Raw genomic sequence first — 14998 nt, 5'->3', positions numbered from 1 at the left:
CTATGCCGGTCTGAGAACACTTTGGATCGGTTGAGTCCTCACTGCTCGATCTTGGGACTCTCAGAGTGTGACTGCAGGCTGTAGAACGTTCGAATTCTTTGTGTTCCACCTGACCAAAGGGAAGGTTTCTACAGAGGCGGTGATTTCGTGACCGGGTGTGCATATGAAGGAGTAACTCCACAGCTATTACCTGAGACGCTTGCCAAAGAAACCAGTTCCTGACTCCTGAATCCTCAGCTGCCGAGTGGTAACTTGTGTGCTGTGCACACTCAATGTTTAAGTTCTAGCTCCCTTGATTTACGCAGAATATTTATCCCTATTTTAATATACATTTATATTTAACATACTTCCTGATTTGCGTTTTGCGCTGTTTTTTTATTTCCGTTTCCTTAGTGTTTAGGGGGGTGCCGAGCCACCCCCTGGTTTATAGCTGCAGACGACTTATTATACCACACTTCACGGTTATGTATTAATTTTTTATTTCACATTGTGGTATTATGTGGTTCTACTATTTAGTTTAAATTAGAAGGGAATATGTTATTACACAATTGATCACTGTCATCACCATTAGAGATTAGTTAGTTGCGCACTTTATATTCCTTTCAACACCTGTACCTGGTCGCCATGCATAAAAGGTTACACACTTTGCATAGCCCACCACTCGATTATCTTTATCTGAACTTGCCCTTGTCCAGATACTGCATTGTGCCACCTGCTTGCATGGAGCAACCCCGATTCTACGAACGCAGGAACCCACTCGCCTCTGCCGTGCCTGTCAAGCAGAAAAAGCAGAAGGCGGTTGCCGTTTCCACGCCAAGGCAAAAGCGACAGGCTAAGGCCAATAAAGAAAACCTTCTGCTGACCCCAAAGGCTAAGGGTTTTCATAGACATCAGCCTTATTATGTCAAGAAGATATACGGTGATGTACTCTCGATGCAAAACAATTAGCAGCGAACCCATCGAACCCGCAGACCACTTCATCACATACGCTTCGACGACTCTGCCGTCGCTGTCCCGGAAATCTTCAGCCCATCTTTTCCAACCCTCGTCCTTGGCGCTGCCGCCACCCACACGGAAACCCACAGGCCATCTTCTCCAGTTCTATCCAACGACGCTGCCTCTGAAATCCACGGGTCACTTTCTCCTTTGCTCTTAGACGACTCTGCTTCTCGCCCGGAAATCCAAAGGTCACTTTCTCCATCCCTATTCGACGATGCTGCCGCTTCTCCTCTACCAGATATCCACAGGTCACATCCTCCACTCTTCTTCGACGTCGCTGCCGCTTCTCTCCATGGAACCCCCATCTCATCCTCCGTTGCACCCATCCACCCAGATGTTCACACGCCATGCACAAGAAGCAGCTCGTTAGACCGGATGCTGAATGGGATAACTGTGGATCTTCCCGGGAATACTATTGTGCTAGCAAAGATAGATCTGCTTCTGGAGACAATGCTAAATGTGGAGCAACAGATGCTACAAATGGATCAACGAATGGATCGACGGATGGAGAAGATAGAGGCTGACATAGCGGGCATACATTATTTGCTTGGTGTTAATGCCCCTGTTTCCCCGACGCTGGAGCAGGGGGGTGACATGGATGTGATGAATGGGACCTTCGACCCCCTTCCATCACCAAGCGCCCCCCCTCCACCAGAAGATGTAGTGTACATGTATGCCGTTGAGGAGGACATGACAACCCTGTCAAGAGCACGCCAGAAGACAACATGGTGACCAAGACGGAGGAAAGCTTCCTCCCAGACAACCTACCATCGCCCGTCGCCCCAAGCACACCCGCTCCCAAAAGACCTACATTCGCTCGCATCGATACGGTGCCCGACATCACCCTGTGAGATTTGCCACCGACGCTCAGGGAGAAGTATAGGGTGAAGAGTGCTGGTGCACCCCACAAGTATGCCTTGTTACTTTTTAAGCACCATGTTCCCTACTCGTTGTACTGCGACTGGGCCTTCAAAGTGAACTATGAAGGAAATCGCGTTAAAAAGGCGCTTCCTGCCAATTTAAGAAAGAACATTCCGGATGAAATGCGGCGCTTTTATCCAATTACAGATCCTGTAATGAAAGGCGTTCGAGACTGCATTAATGGCGTTTTGCGCCATGCAAGGAATCGGCCATGGACGGACAATGTGGAGGACTTTCTGTAAGACCATACTGTTGTGCTGAACTATATTGTACTCTACATGATTTGACCTGCTGTACTTAAATAAAGGAGATGTTGTTGTGTGTTTTTTTACTTGTATTTATACAGAAATGTTTTAACTTGCTGTCCACACACACAGGACCTGCACAATTCCAGTCCCTGAGGGCCGCAAACAGGCATGGTTTTCAAGGTTGTCCTGAAAACCTGCCCTGTTTGCTGCCCTCAAGGACTGTAGTGATGCAGGTCTTTCTGACAGATTTGCACACTATCCCACTGTACTGTATATGTTTCTTTAATAAAGGAGATGTTTAGTTTGTATACTGTATTTTATGAATAAAGTTTTTTTTGTAATCACAGGTAAGACCATACTGTTGTGCTGAACTATATTGTACTGTACATGTTTTGACCTGCTGTACTTTAATAAAGGAGATGTTGTTGTGTGTTTTTTTTACTTGTGTTTATACAGAAATGTTTTAACTTGCTGTCCACACACACATGACATGCACAATTCCAGTCCCTGGGGGCCGCAAATAGGCACGGTTTTCAAAGGTTACCCTGAAAACCTGCCCTGTTTGCTGCCCTCAAGGACTGTACTGGTGCAGACTGTTTTGCACACCATCCCACTTTACAGTATATGTTTTGAATTGTCGTTATTTAATAAAGGAGATGTTGCGTTTTGCTTATTTTATGAATAAAGAATTTGTTTTTAAAACTTGTGACTGTAAACCATACTGACTGACATAAATGTTTTCACAAATGTAGCAGTAAACCATACACCTGTTGATGTTTTGAATTGCTGTGCACTTAAAATGTTTCTACATTGTACAGTATTTGTAAATAAATGTTTTTGTACTTACTCCACCAATAAAAGAACATGTTGATTTGTTTTACATTGTTCCATTTGCTCCTTTGCTACTGTAACAAAATACAGTGTTTCTAGAATGTCGAGACATACTGCACTGTATACTGTAGGCATGCTCAGTATAAGAGTATTAAAAAAAAATAGAAGACAAACTGTACTGTATGTACTGGCACTGTATACTGTAGAAGACACATAATGTATGTGTACATGTAGAATAAATGCATAGTTTTTATTTTTTCGGGTTTATTACACAGTATACTGTACTGTACATAAAAAAGTATTGTACAGTATATTGTACGACCAGAAAACATCAGCATACTGTTTCAGGTAGAGTATTACAATATTCTATCCTAATCAATAACTACGGCCGCTAAACTGTAGACTCCGGTACGTGGTTTTTTAAATCCGATTCAGCAGGCATTGTTACACAAAGCGATATTATCCATCGAAATCCCTCCATTAGCCGTTTTCTTTTCTGAGGAAAAACAAAAAGAAAGGTTTTACTGTAATGGTCAGCCCCCTAAAGAAGTTCCCAGCCAGTCCCACCAATAATTTTCTCGGGGGGCGTCTCCTGTTTACATGCACATGCGCCTACCGTCAAAGTAATGACACGCATACTGTATGCGTTTCAAGAAGGTTCCAATGCGCATGCGCCTAGCGTTCCACCAATAGTTCAGTATCTCAAGTACAGTACTGTAGAAGCCGCTCAGCCAATAATATTGCTTACAGGAGAATCGCTTGACTTTTGAATCGCACCGATTTTGATACTGTATTGTCAAAATAAAAAAAACACAGAAAATAATACGGCAACAATACTCACCATAGAATTTCCCATTCAGCTGGCGCCGGCGCCGGTCCACTGCCAGTCCAGCGTTCTTGATCATCCACGTCGATAGTTTGCAGCGGGACTAGTCCACCTGTAGTCAGCTGATGAGGCTGGAAATTGCTTAGGTACATGCAAGCTTGATCGAAACTGCACGCGAAATCCGGCTCAGGCTCAGGGTTGTCACTGACGGCGGGACCGTCATTGGAAACCGGTGCTGGTGCATTGCTTGGCAGCGACTGTCATTTCTTAGTTGGTTTTAGCACGACCCTTCGCCTTTTGCCGTCATCATGATCATAGATACAGGAAAAAGCCGGTGATACACACCAATACCCTCCAACAAATTGTGGCTCAATACGATAAAAACAGGGATCGCTACATAACCTTTTCCTTATTGCACGCTTCCACGTATGAGGAGCTGGTGAAAATTTGTAAAAGTCATAGTTTTCGACAAAATACTGATAAATTTGAACAACTGTTGCCATCTTATCCTCTGTTGCATTAATCGCGGCCCATATCAAATACGCGTAACTTCTGTCGGGTTTTTGGAAAGCGAGCTGCACTTGAACACTCATGGCGGGCGGGTCTCTGGAGAATACTGTAACCGAAACTGGTCTTTGTCTTTCTTTAATATGAAAAGCCTAAATTGATACATTTTTGCAACCTCTTCCTTCAGTCTCAAGGCCAAGTTACAATAGCACACTGTGGTATCTTTTTTAAACGAAACACCTGCAAGTCGACACATTACTGAAGCGCATGCGCATTACAATTCATGAATATCTGCCATCTGGCGGACACGCGAAGAATTGCAACCTATTAAATCCGAACCATTCTCAATAAACGCATCAACCGCGCATCAGCCGCGCATGACCCGTGGCTGGGAACGCAAAATGAATGCGGCATGCGCCAGGTGAAGTGCGTTGCATTCCAGGAAAAAGCCAGGGAAAAACCGGTGATGTGTTAGACTCAGATGTGCCGCAGCAGTATATATTTTTTTTCTTCCCCCCCCCCTTTTTTTCCCTTGCCTATTGAACCCTGTCCCCCATCTTTTATTAGTCTTGTGTTGTAGACCTTTCTCTCCCCCCATTGGCTTCCCCCCATTTTTCCGCCTTTCTTGTCTGCTTAGAGTGTGTATGAGGTGTTGTTTTGGTTGTAAAGACTCCTTCTGTTGTCTTGGTCATGGTGTTTATGTTTGTGTATTTGTGTACCTGTGTGCCTCTTGTCGTAGGTTTGATTTCACATCACTGTCCCCCTTGGGGATCGGTTGTGTTCTCGGTTCTTTGTCAGTTCGTGGTCCTTGTACCACTTAGGGAGAAGCTTTAGTTTCAGCTTGCTCTACTTACACTGCTTCGTTTCAGGTGCAAGCAGAGAGAACACATAAACAAACACACCTGGGTTAATATAGTTAATACAGTTAATACAGAATATCAGCATATTAATACCTTTATGCATTTGACCCTCAAGTCTACCTCTCGCTCCCTCTCGCCATTCCCCCTCCTCCCCTACGTTGTCCCCCGCCTCCCCTCCCTCTTTCTTCCTCCCTCTCTATATACATTCCCAAGTTATTCTCCTCCCCCTCTTTGCATATTAGGTCTGGGTTGTCCCCTCCAACAGCTATTTTCTTATTATAGCAGTCTTCCTTTCCCTCTCCCTCCTCCCCCTCCCTCCTCTCCCTGGCTTTCTGGTTTAGAGGCCATTTAATGATAAGTGTATACAGCTGTCTAATGTTCTTTAGCCTATGCCCCCACCCCCGCCCTTTCTCTATGTTTGATGGAATGTTCTATTGTGTAGATCTGTTTTCCCCGGTTTAAGGATTGTTCTGCACATAGTCTAGGGTATGGGTACATAATAAAAAATAAATTAAAAAAATGAATGTATGTGGCTTTTCAGCTTGTGTTGTGGCGGTCATGCCATATCGTGGTCTCTTTTGTTTCCATTTTCCTTCCTTTTCCCATTTTGGGCTGTGTGTGCTTGGGGTGTGGGTTCTCCGCTGCTGGTTCAGCTATTATTATACAAATTGGACATCTTGGTAACTGGGCTCTGTGTGGGTCTTCAACCCCCCCCCCCCCCCCCCCTCCATTTAAAAAAAAAATTCCTCTCTGCTTGCTCCATGGTGTTACTCGTCTGTTCTTCTGTTCGATGACATCCTTGCCACGAACTTCTCCGCCTGTTTATGGGCTGTGAAAGTCTTTATCCCTGTGTTTGTAAATATTCTCAGGGTTGCAGGGTATATCAGGGCACATTTTCATTTTTGTTTGAATAAAGTAGTGCAGACTTTGCTGAAGTCTCTCCTTTTTTGTGATACAGCGACTGAATAATCTTGAAAGATCATCATTCGCTTGGAGTTATACATCAGTGGCTCTGATTAATTGAAGGCTTTAATGATCCTCATCTTGTCATTGAAGTTTAGAATTTTTGCTATTATGGGTCTAGGTTTATTATCTTGGTCTGGTCTCGTGGCCCCTATGCTGTGCACTCTTTCCACCTTTATTGCATGGTCGGTGGTGAATCCTAGTTGCTTTGGTAGCCATTTTTCACAGAAGTCTGTTAATTGATCCTGTTTTACGGATTCTGACACTCCAATGATTCTTATGTTGTTGCATCTTGACCCATTTTCAAGGTCATCTAGTTTTCGCTCCAGTATATTGTTTTATTTCTCAGTTCCTCTACCGATTGTTGTGTCTCAGAGTTTGTCGTCTACATTACCAATTCTTGTCTCTGCCACCCTGGAGGTATGTGCAGTAAGTTTGTTATTTAGTTAATCTACGGGTTTTTTAATCCTGTCAGTGCCAGGATTTCTCTGGCCAGAGCCTTTGCAATGATGTTGTGGTCTGACCTTAGGTGCTGCTGTTTGTCTATCTGCTCTCTCGCTCCAGTCTGATTCCCCCGCATCTGCCTTGTGGCCATTGGCCATCTTGGATGCCTCTCTCCTTCTCTCTCCATTGTCCTGCTGCTGCTGCTGCTGCTGTTGTGTTTTCAGCACCATCTGACGGGACCTGGAGAGGAATTTTTCAATGAACCGGTGCCGCTTGGTGGGGGGAGTTTGTCTGTGTGTTTTTAAGAGATTTTTATTCCTCCGGTTGCATTGCGGTTACATCTGTTTCCCCGGCGGAGTTCAGTGCAGTGCGTCCTTACTGCCCATGCGCTATACCGGAAGTCACAGCTTCAGTTTTGAAAGAACTTAGACTGATGCTGGCTGTGAGAGTCTCCGGTAGATTGTTCCAGTTGTGGGGTGCACAGTAAAAGGAGGAGCGGACGGATACTTTGTTGGACCTTTGGATCATCAACAGTCAGATCTCAGATGATGTGTTGCATGTGGTAGGGGTGAGGAGCTTGTTCAAATAGGCAGGTAGCTTTCCCAGAAAGTATTTGAAGGCAAGACAGGAAAGATTAATTTTCCGCCTTGACTCAGTACACAGATACACAATAACACCATGAAGGAGGATGATCACTCCATAAAAGATGTAAAAATCTAAATCTTTAAAGGAATGTTTAAAATCACTCAAGAATGGAATATTTTTTTTAAACTCAAAATTATAATTCTATTTGACACTAAACAGGAGGACTTGATGCAGAGTTTCTTGCACACTCATATTTTTGTAATATTTCTCTCTATCTTTGTTCATTTTAATTTTAAACTCTTCTCCCCTGTTGTACACCCACATCTCACTGCTGATGGATATATGGTCCTACATGCTCTTCTCATTTATCAGTAAACCTTTGATTGATTTATTGACCTGTCTGTTTATTTACCATCCACTTTGCAGTGAATTATCCACATCTCCTTTCTTAGATTGTTATCATGTTTTTTTTACATCTGTGTTAAACTCATGGAACCCTAGATACTGTACTGAGTATTCATCTTTAAGAGATGGGCCACGGGCAGCTGCTTACAGAACTAATTTACCTGAAAATTAATTATGAGAAACCATTACACAATGAACCCCTGGGCATCGGCTATAAGATTTTTTTTAGAATTTGAAAGGGAATGAATAATTTATAAATGCTTAGTAGCAGAACAGCACAAGTAATAGACCCACCAATGCCAGCAGGCTAAAACAATATACACATTATATAAATCACAAGTGTGCTGTTGTCTTAATTAAAAATAGGACTCCAGATGACTTAAGCATAAAAACATAGCTCATTTTTGCATTTTCGTTTGCATTACATTGTCACTGTTTGTCAGAAGAGTTTTGTACAGCATATTTTTATTTCGGATATGAATGCACCTTCCCACCCTTTAAAGTATATAACATATTAATATAATATACAATCAAAATGTAGAGCCTATAAATATTTATGTGGATGCAAGTAAATCAAATCTAATATATAAAAATACTGATCTAGGTCACTTTTCAAAGCAGTCAGATAAGAACAAATAGAAGATGGGCCCAAAAGAGTATTATAAGGGAGTTTCACGTATATAAAACAATTTAAAAAAAAAACATTATTCAGAAGGCATATGTGCGGCGTCAAACAAGATGGACGCTTGCTCCGGATCTGTGCAGGCAGAACTGCGTCTAAATAATTATCAAGGATCAATTTAAAGATCCGTAAAAATGATAAAGATCAGCAGGACATACCACAGTGGCCCCCAAAAAAGCAAAAAATGCCCACAGAGAGGAGTACATCAGTAATTCAGGTAAAAAAATCCTGCATCTATATACCAAAATTGTGGCGATTCGCCATGTGCTGAAACTGAGTCTGACTCTGAACAAAAGGATTAGATACAGTACTCAACCAAACAGGACATTGAAGATTTTTTTTATCAAACTACAAAGCATGGCCCATGCTGAAATTCAAATGGCACTCACCAGACCAAAGCAGGACATTGTATCTTTTGGCAACCACACTGATCAACTGGAAAAAAAGATGGACGTTACGGTCACTGTCCTGCAGACAACAGATTCAAATGTACAAGAACTTAAATCCCCAAATTGCAGATATCTTTTCAAGACAAGAAGACGCTGACAACCAAGCTGACAACCAAGCAAGAAGAAACAACCTTAGGATCAGGAAAGTTGCAGTCTGTCAGGGATCGAAGGGTGTTCCTGGAGTGCTGGTTCCAGACTCACTTATTGGAACTCCCTCTAGAACAACTCATCATTCATCAAACACATCAGATTCCCTGCTCCGAAGTGCTTACAATCTAATTTTGTTGGTAGGAAGAATGTACAGAGACAGTAGGAGGGCATTCTGCTAAGTGCGTCTGCAAGGAGCAAAGGTGTGATGTGTTATTTATCAGCCATGGAGCTACTCATATGATTCCTTAAGCAGGTGTGTTTTAAGGTGTGTCTTAAAGGTGGATAGAGAGGGTGCTAGTCGGATATTGAGGAGAAGGGCATTCCAGAGGTATGGGGCAGTCAGAGAGAAGGGTTTAAGGTGGGAGAGGGCTTTAAATACAGAAGGGGTAGAGAGAAGACATCCTTGAGCAGAACGCAAGAGCCGGGATGGAGTATAGCGAGAAATTAGAGCTGAGATGTAAGGAGGAGCAGAAGAGTGTAAAGCTTTAAAAGTGAGGAGGAGAATTGAATGTGTGATACAGGATTTGATAGGAGGCCAGGAGAGATTTCAGCAGGAGAGATGCTGAGACAGATTTAGGAAAGAGTATAGTGATTCTGGCAGTATCATTTAGGATAGATTGTAGGAGAGACAGGGGGAGGCAGGAAGGGAGGACAGCAGAAGGTTACAGTAATCGAGACGGGAGAGAATGAGGGCCTGAGTCAAAGTTTTAGCAATTGAGCAACATTTGCCAAAAAATGCATTGGTTGTCAATGTGGTTATCTATACCCTAAAAGGGACATACAGTAGATAAACACATTACCAATCAATGGGCATTCTAAAAAAAATACACAATAAAATACAATACATGTGTTTCTTACCTTTGCTGGCATGAAGATTCCTCATCCAACTGCGGTACCAATTCTTGCCCCATGATGCAATGATCCTCATTAGCATGATGCATTGAAGTCTGTGATCCTCAATTGCTTGTAGAGATGGCCCTGTGAATAAATCTTCTTCTTTCTTTTCTGTTATCTTCTTTTCTTTCTTCTTCTCTTAAACAGGTCCAGGAGATTTTGATCCACCATCTTCTTCGGGTCAAATGAGATGTGACAGGACTTGTATAAGGCCATTGACGTCACATTTGACTGTCAAATTGTACAGCCAACAATTAGATTCTTAGCTTACTTACTGTACTGTCATTTTAAAGGGAGGGAAGCATATGCTACCTTATTGGCTGGCTTCCCTCCCTTTACATCATTAAAAATGAGGAGGGTGAATCTGTGGTCACATAGTGGTAGTAACATTCACATTATTGAATGTGAAATTATATTTTGATAATTTCCTGTACATTCTCCCTGACTGCGTCGTATAACTGATGGATCATTGTTATCGAAAATGTCAATCCAAAAGTCAAAATTGTTGACCCCTCTCTCCACAGCCTTCTCTACTTTTTATTTGCACCCCTCCCCTCTTTTTATCGCTGAAAAGCAATACTGTACAAATTAAAGTATTAAAACCTATGAAACATTACAGATGTAGTTAGACTGATAACAGTGTGAACATGTTACAACAATCTTTAATCTTTGTATTGTATGTTTTAATTATTCTCAGCTAAATAGAGAGTTCTTGCATTAAATATTAAACTTGGCTTATTGAGCCAAATTTTGCCTGAGGGCTATAAGGTTTAGAGAGCAACTGCATGTAGAAAGATGATGTTTAACATTTTTTTATGTCATCATTTCAGTGCTAAAAAGTAATACAAACCTTCAAAAAATGTATGTTATACGTATGAAGAATTCATAAATGACACATACTTTATTATTATAAATTATTTTGGATGCATCTCTCGTATATATCTGAAAAGGAGAACTTATAAGGTATTTATGCCACGGGTGAAGATTGAGCGATAGGAAAGTCCATGCTACACATATTGTTTGAGGGTAAAAATGAAAACACTCTCGTGGTATAGTGCAAAGTATTATTTAATTAACAGTGGTCTACGTTTCAGTCCTTCTTATGGACCTTTCTCAAAACCATGTGATGCAGGCAAAATGCTTAGAGATACACTCTCCTATTCCCATGATACACTGTGAGTCTTTGGTGGTCAATGAATCCAGAAAGAGAAACAACTGTTACTGGCACCAAAAAGGCATTGCTAGACAATTGCACGTAACCCCTGCATATCAACTCTGTGAAAGTAGGTTTATGTGCTGATTAACAAAACACAAAACCCCAGCAAGCTCTTTTTGGGAACCCCTGAGCCCCCGCAAAATACATATATGGATAAAATACTAATATATCTCTATTAGGATTAAAATTCTCATTTACCTCTATTAGGAGGGAGAAAGACCACATTGGATCTATATCCAGTAGAATGAAAAGACCCACTAACTTGGGAAGTGGGGAGGGGTGGGCTTAAAACCTGGGAAGGAGGAGCCACTAACCTCCAACAGCTGAAATAGCTGAGAATAGGTTAACAAAACACAAAACCCCAGCAAGCACTTTTTGGGAACCCCTGAGCCCCCACAATATATATATATATATATATATATATATATATATATATATATATATATATATATATGTATATAAGTGTCAAAAAGGAGTGCTATTGAGCGTGACATATGTACTGTAGTGCCCACGGTTATTTTAACACAAACCAGTGGCAATCGCCAAAAAGACCCAGGTACACTCAGGTACATGCTGGATACATGCCTTAAACTTGCCTTAAACTAGACCCAGCATTTCTGCATTGATTAATAGCCCATCAGATTAACAGCGGGGGTCCCTGGCAGTCCCATTCAAACTGAATGGGACTGCCAGGGACCCCTGCTGTGTTAATCCTATTGGTCATTAGTCAATGCAGAAATGCTTTAAACTTGCCTTAAACTAGCCAGGTTGCACCCAGCACATACCCATAATGTAACCGGGCTAGTTTAAGGCAAGCTTTAGAATACTCGTGGTCTCGTCTGTATACAGCAGATGACAGAGAAGCCTAATGCTACATCCAACATGACAGAAATACACAGTAAAATACTTATATATTCTCTTGAAAAAGGGTAATTTAGTTTAACCCTTTGGCCAAAGCGTTTTAAGCTTGCGAGCCACGACAAAGCAGACACCCGTTCGCAAGTCCTAACACTACCAGATAAAATACTAATATACCTCTAATAGGATTAAAATTCTCATTTACCTCTATTAGGAGGGAGAAAGACCACATTGGATCTATATCCAGCCCGCCCCTCCCCACTTCCCAAGTTAGTGGGTCCTTTCATTCTACTGGATTAATGCTGAAGGTTCCCTGCTTCTGAATGTGAACACCCTCCCCCCCCACAGCATTAATCATAACGGGCTATCTGCCAGCCTGTAAGAGCTGTGCAGTGAGAGTACTGAGAGAAGAAGACTCTCTCTGTGTCCAAGTCCAGCTCTTACAGCCGTTCTTGCACTTTTTATATTTTTACATAGTATTGAAGCAGGGAGTCTCGGAGCTGAACCCCATTCATTTAAGGTTTATGGAACCCCTGCTTCCTGATATTCATACCTCCGTAGGGGATGCCCCTAATGCTACAAACCCACCCTACCCCTAAATAAACATACACCCTATGTTTACTAATGCCCAACATCCCTATTAGCCAAATGTGTAACCCACTTACCTGACAAAGGGCCTGAGTGGACAGAAACATTGTATCATCTGCATATTTCTTGTAAGAATCTGCTTTGTAAAGACTACAGTAATTTGTGAGCATCATCCTTGCAAGGAATATCAAAGAAACAGTGAGTCTTTTTCGTATTGAGTGCTACCATCCTCTATATTTTTCATAATAGTGGTTTTGGACATTAACCAAAATAAAATACAAATTTAACAAGGGAAAAAAAATATAACATTAAAAATACCTTTTAAACATAAAATTATTGATTGTCACTGTGGACAACTACACGCTCTCAAAGGAGAGCCTAGATATCCACATTGGCAATTAATATTAAGCTATCATTTTTTTTAAAAAAACCCCAAGAGTGCTCATCTGAAAGGTGAGTAGCAATATTCTCTCTCCAGCTCTTGGCTCATCAAGCAAAGGATTAACGCTGTGAGGCACAATTCAAAACCATGGACCCTCGCAACGTTATACCTTCAGGGCAGTAAAACTTACTGTACATTTTATGAACCTTGAATGCTCCGTTTAGGGGTTTCATATTTATTCTATGTCTGTTTTACTACTGTATATGGTGTAATACACTGCGCTATTGGCTTCTGGATAAAGGCCTCCTTAATGATCTCCTATGTACTACGGTTGCAAGCCTGTATTCTCCTCCATTGCTCCAACAGAAGTTCTGATTTCATCCTCCCATTTTACTTTTGGTCATTGTCTGAGTCTTTTTATCTATCTTGGTATCTAGTCAAGTACCATCTTTGTCCAACAATGTCCAAACTGGTGGAATACACTGCTTGTATACAGTACTTGTTTTTGAGTCAAAGTGGAAAGTTCCCTAGAAATGTGGTCTTGGTCTCCAAATGTACTCCATCGCATCTTAATTATTCAATAGATGTTATTATAACGTTTCCCATCCAATATGTGCCGGCTAAGGTAGACATAGGCTTTGACTTCTAATTCTATTCTAGAAGACTGTATCTAGTTCTATTCCATTTATTTCCCTATTTTCTGGTGTAATATTTTTAAACATCACTTTGGTTTTGCTGACATTCATACGGAGGTCCACATTCTTACAGTACATGCTTTGGCAAATTCTCCAATGTATTGCTGGAGGTCATCTGAACTGGTGGCAAAAATAACAATGTCATCTTGGTCAGTGTTAATGTCATCAACTTTGTTAATTACCATGACCTCCTGGATCTTTTACAATCTGGCTTTCGCACAGCTATATGCTTTCTAAATTAGCAAATGATCTACATGAAACTAAATTCCAAGGTCACTTTTCCATACTAATCATACTCTATCTCTCAGCTGCTTTTGATAATGTCAATAACTCTCTTCTCCTGCATATTCTAAACTCTCTTGGTATCTGCAATGAAACCCTATCCTGGTTCCCATCTAACTTCTCACTTCGCACATTTTCTGTCTCTGTTGCTAACATGTCTTCATCTTCTGTCAATCTTTCTGTTGGTGTAGCCCAAGACTCGGTTCTGCAACCTCTACTTTTCTCTCTCTACATACTATCACTTGGTGACCTCATCAACTCTTTTGGCCTTCGGTATCATCTCTATGCAGATGATATGCAGATATATCTATCCACCCCTACCATCACTCCTATAATTCAGTCCCAGTCTCTGATTGACTCCTTGCTATATCATTGGGATGGTGCTCTACCACCTTAAACTTAATATGTCAAAAACTGAGTGCCTCATATTTACCTGTAAATTTGGCCTAATGACCCATTTTTCTATCACAGTAAATGGTACTACCATTTATCCTGTTACCAAAGTAAGTTGCCTAGGAGTGCCATTTGATTCTTCTCTTTCCTTTTCCATTCACGGCAGGGACAAAGTTAGTTGCTTCTTTCTCCATAATATTAAAAAGATCTGCCCTTTCCTCTCAATTTACTGCTAAGACTCTGTTACATGCTCTTATCCTTTTCCATCTAGATTATTCTAACAAACGTTAAACAGGCCTCCCTGCCTCAAAACTTTTTCCTCTGTAATCTAAAATTTGTCTGCTAGAATAATTTAACTTTCTCCCAAAACAGTATCCATTAATCTCCTCCTTACTTCCCTCTCTGGGTTTCCCATCAAATTTCGGATCACGAACAGATTTCTCCTCCTTACTTTTACGGCTCTCCATTCAGCTGCTCCTTCCTACATATCCGCTTTGATCTTTTGCTATGCCCCTGCTCGACTTCTGCGCTCTAATCATCTCTCTAATTTCCACCCCTTTGACGTCTAAAGCTTCCTGTCTCTTTCTAAACCCTTTAATCACTGCACCTAAACTGTGGAACTCTCTCACACTCAGTATATGCCAAACATCTTCTCTCCCCACCTTGAATACAAACCTAAACACCCATCTCTTAAATGAAGAATCCCAATAGCCTGGACTCATGGCTATTGTCCCACAGTCAATCCTGCCAATCACTGTCATCTACTGTACTTATTACCTCATGTGTTCTCTCTCTAAATTTCCCAATTTGCCACTTCAAT

This window comes from Ascaphus truei, chromosome 10 (genome assembly GCF_040206685.1).
Source record: "Ascaphus truei isolate aAscTru1 chromosome 10, aAscTru1.hap1, whole genome shotgun sequence".
NCBI classification, from domain to species: domain Eukaryota; kingdom Metazoa; phylum Chordata; class Amphibia; order Anura; family Ascaphidae; genus Ascaphus; species Ascaphus truei.
This window is presented reverse-complemented; position numbering follows the sequence as displayed.